Source organism: Eubalaena glacialis, chromosome 3 (genome assembly GCF_028564815.1).
Source record: "Eubalaena glacialis isolate mEubGla1 chromosome 3, mEubGla1.1.hap2.+ XY, whole genome shotgun sequence".
In the NCBI taxonomy this organism is placed as follows: Eukaryota; Metazoa; Chordata; class Mammalia; order Artiodactyla; family Balaenidae; genus Eubalaena; species Eubalaena glacialis.
In genome coordinates, this window is record NC_083718.1 from 2,637,968 (window position 1) to 2,642,323 (window position 4,356).

The following is a 4,356-nucleotide window of genomic DNA, read 5'->3' on the forward strand; positions in this document are numbered from 1 at the left end:
AAAGGTCCCACATGCCGCAATGAAGATCACGTGTGCCACAACTAAGACCTGGCGCAGCCAAAATAAATAAATAAATAATAAATAGAAAAAAAAGACTATGTGTATACTTTGCAAGCACCAACTTGCTTGGAAAGAGTGGATATTTGCCCTGTCACTGCTCAAGAACTAAGTGTCACAGAGCCGTGGAGAAGGCATAAAAAAGTACTCCCCCAGAGTGACCTGTGACTTCAGTTTTCCGCTCTGTAAAATAGGTGGAGAAAAACTCCTGCCTGGATTTTTCCAGATGGTTATAAGGAGCAGGTCCAGTCAACGGATAAAATTAATTCCTGAGGAGAGCTGTTGTTATTGCTGTAAGTGTGGCTACCTTTATTCTTATTCTCCGTATTTATATAGACTGTAAATGCAATTTGGAATTTTAATGTGGCCTCAACACCAGGGAAAAAAAAACGGTACATGTGGGACCCTGCTGGGTCTTTCCCAGTAAAAATTGCTTATCATTGATCTGCTCATGTCTGATTTCTTAATCAGCACGATGTTTATTTAGACTTTCCCTCCTTGTGTGATTCTCACCCTGCTGGCTTAAACCCCAGTGTGGCCAGGCTTTGTGACGGGAGGACCACACTGTGGTTTCCGAAGAAGCCTCCGGCCTGCTTGTCCTGAGGCTGCTTTGATGCTGCAGACAAATTGCCTCAGGGTATCCACAGATAACCTGGCTTCTTTCCTCTGTTTATGAGGCGGGATTTGTCTCTCTTTCTCTTCCTGTGTGGGAGACAGATCTCAGTCTTGGAAACCAGAATTATTCACCCTCATATACATACGTGCATCAGACTGAAATGTCACAGGAATCCAAGTTATAACCAAGGCGCTAATGCAGTTTCGTGGGGCACAGTTACCTGAATTGCTGGGATCCTCGGCTGCTGTTCAGAGCTCAGCACTGATGGCAAACCCGGCATGGCCATGGCCGTGGCCGTGGCCGCACTTACTCACACGCAGGGTGGCCACAGAGCAGAACGAAGGCAGGAAAAGAAGCTAGCGGTTTACGTCACTCTGGTTTTAATTTATCCATTTGGAAGCTGTGATTTTTAGGGCAGAGATTATTTTGAATTTTACCCTCAGCCTTAGCGAGCAGATTAAAGTGTTTATCCTTCTTATAGAATAAACTTTTTTTCAAGCACTGGGTAGATGACTATCTTGCAGATCATTGCTGTGTTAATTATATCCCATCGCCTTTACTGTGTATACTACTCATGTTATCAAGTTCACATAAATGGATTAAAAATGTATGCATTTCGGGCTTCCCTGGTGGCTCAGTGGTTGAGAATCTGCCTGCCAATGTAGGGGACACGGGTTTGAGCCCTGGTCTGGGAAGATCCCACATGCCGCGGAGCAACTAAGCCCGTGAGCCACAATTACTGAGCCTGCGCGTCTGGAGCCTGTGCTCCGCAACAAGAGAGGCCGCGATAGTGAGAGGCCCGCGCACCGCGATGAAGAGTGGCCCCCGCTTGCCGCAACTAGAGAAAGCCCTCGCACAGAAACGAAGACCCAACACAGACAAAAATAAATGAATAAATAAATAAATAATAATAATAAAAAATAATAAAGGAATTCCTTTAAAAAAAAAAATGTATGCATTTCATGTCCCAATAGAAAGAAGCTGCCTGAGTGTCAGTGATGCTCAGAGCACGTGCCCCGTCCTCCCCCGCATCCCATGGTCTCTTCAAGATGCAGACCTGATCCTCCCCGAACACTCTCCGTGAACACCCTTCACCACTTCTGGTTCCTTGGCCCGCCCTCCATCCTCCCTGCTGTCCCCCTCCCCTGGGCACTCGAGTCCCATCATGCGGAACAACTTGCAAGTACACAGGGACTTATGAGCTACCAGGGCTGTACCAGGGGGTCTCCACCAGCAACGTCGTTCCCCGCTGTGTCCTCTTCCTTATCTGTGTTTCAGGAGACCACTCACGGGTCTCATCACCCCCATGTCCTGCCCCATTCACCCTTCCTCTGGCCTCCACAGAGCCTGGCCATCGGGGAACCCAGGGCAGCTGTAACTGCTTATTCAGGTGGTTTCTCCCTCATCAGACTGAGTCCTCACACCAGGGACCGGCTTCCACCTCTGAACCCCAGCATCTAATACATTTCCTGGTCCTTAGAGGGCACTCAGTAAATATTTCTTGAATAAGCGCTTCATATCTATTTACTAAACTTGTTCTAAAAAAAGCCATCTCCTAGTCAATTTATTCTTAGCCTAGTTTCTTAGCTTGTAGGTCTTTGCTCCTTGAAGTGTGGTCCGAGGACCAGGGTCACCTGGGAACTTGTTAGAAATGCAGAATGTCGGCCCCTCCCCAGACCCACTAATCAAAATCTTCATTTTCGTAAGATCTCCAGGTGACTGTGGGACCCTTCAGATTTGAAAGCACTGCTTCAGATAACTGAAAGTAAAGCGATGGCGTTTCTTTTAAAATAATTCTGTAATTCAGATTTTTAAACCCTTTTTTGAAATACAATTGTATTATTCTAAGCTAATTTGTAAAAAAGTTTTTACTAAAACCCTAGTATGCTAATTTCAGGAGTGATTTTTAATACAAAATAAAATTTCATTTACATTTGATGCTATTGCAGATACAGGAAATTTCTTTTTTTTCTTTTTAAATTTTTTTTTAACATCTTTATTGGAGTATAATTGCTTTACAATGGTGTGTTAGTTTCTGCTTCATAACAAAGTGAATCAGCTGTACATATACATATATACCCATATCTCCTCCCTCTTGCGTCTCCCTCCCATATTTTTAAATTTCTTTTAAAATTTTTATTTTATATTGGAGTATAGTTGATGTACAATGTTGTGTTAGTTTCAGGTGTACAGCGAAGTGATTCAGTTACATATGTACATCTATCTATTCTTTTTCAGATAATTTTCCCATTTAGGAAATTTCTGCTTGTAAAAAGGACCACACGGCTGAGTGAAGTGTGACTAACAAGCTATGCGTTTCTTCCTAGGAGGGGCTTACGGAGGCCCTCTGGCTGGAAGAGGGGCCAGACAATTTGTCTTGAAGTTGCATCTGTGTGACAACACACCACGGCTTGGATTACATGTGACCAAGTTCACATTCGATTTTTCTAGAGAGGCATTTGTCCACATTTCATATAGGGCTGAGGAAATGTCATTTGTCCATTACAGGGAATGGGTTAACTTCCTTGTGTCCTTTTCTGTGAATGTCCACAGCCAACCCATCAGCAGACCCTGCAGGCATCACCTTTGGAAGGTGCCCAGACCGCCCGCTGCGCCCTGCATTTCCCTCTGTCTCCCTTATCCTAGACCCCTCGTTATCACAGCAGCCCCCAACTGTCCCCCCCTCTTCTATCCCACCGCCCAGCCCCGGTCTCCACCCAGGGCCGGATCACGCCCCTCCGCCCCCCGCCTCCGGGGGCTTCGCCTCCTGCCTCCCCCTGGCGGACCCTGCGTCCTCGCCCAGGCCCAGCCCTGCACCCTCTCGGGCTTTCTCCCCTCTGGCTTCCCCGCTCCAGCTCCCTTGTGCGCCACCCCTCCACACAGGCCTGCGAGGCTCCCGCCTCAGGGCAGGACACCCTTCCCACCCTGGAAACCGGTCCAGACGGCTTGTTCCTTCTGTCCTCAGGCGGCAGAGTCCTTCCCCGCCCCGTCTCTCCTGCCCCCTGCAGTCCCTTTCCATCTCCTGATGTTGTTGGATTTCATCTTGGCAACTGTCACCATCGCCCGATATGTACAGATTTATGACCCTGCCTACTTTTGTCTCTTCCCACTATAATTCGAACTCCAGCAGTAGAGTGTGTGTCCTGTTGTCCCCTGTGTCACCCTCGTGCCCAGAACAGCCTGGCACAGAGCAATTGCTTCATCGGTATCAGGTGACTGGAGGGCTGAATGGAGTATGGAGGGCAGGCTCTGAGGGCGTCACTGGCGAGGATTATGGGGGGCACGGCTCAAGTCCACTGTCGTTAATAAGATGTCACCTACAAGGGACTGAACCCCAGACTTGCTAATGAGCTGCCGTACTGTCGGATTAGAGATCTTTCTTTCCTCATCCATGTTGGTGTAATTCTTGGAAGGCCACGGTTAGCAGCCAAGCAGGAGACAGAGCAGGAAGTTCTTAAATAATCACTACTGCTTATTCTCTATTAGGGTTACATCCTCTTTATTTATTCCCCTTCCCTCCCAATTTTCCTTCCTTTAAAAAAATTATTTATTGATTTACTTATTTATTTAACTGAAGTAGAGTTGATTATACACATTCGTTTTTATATTCTTTTCCATTACGGTTTATCCCAGGGCATTGGATATAGTTCCCTGTGCTGTACAGCAGGACCTTGTGGTTTATC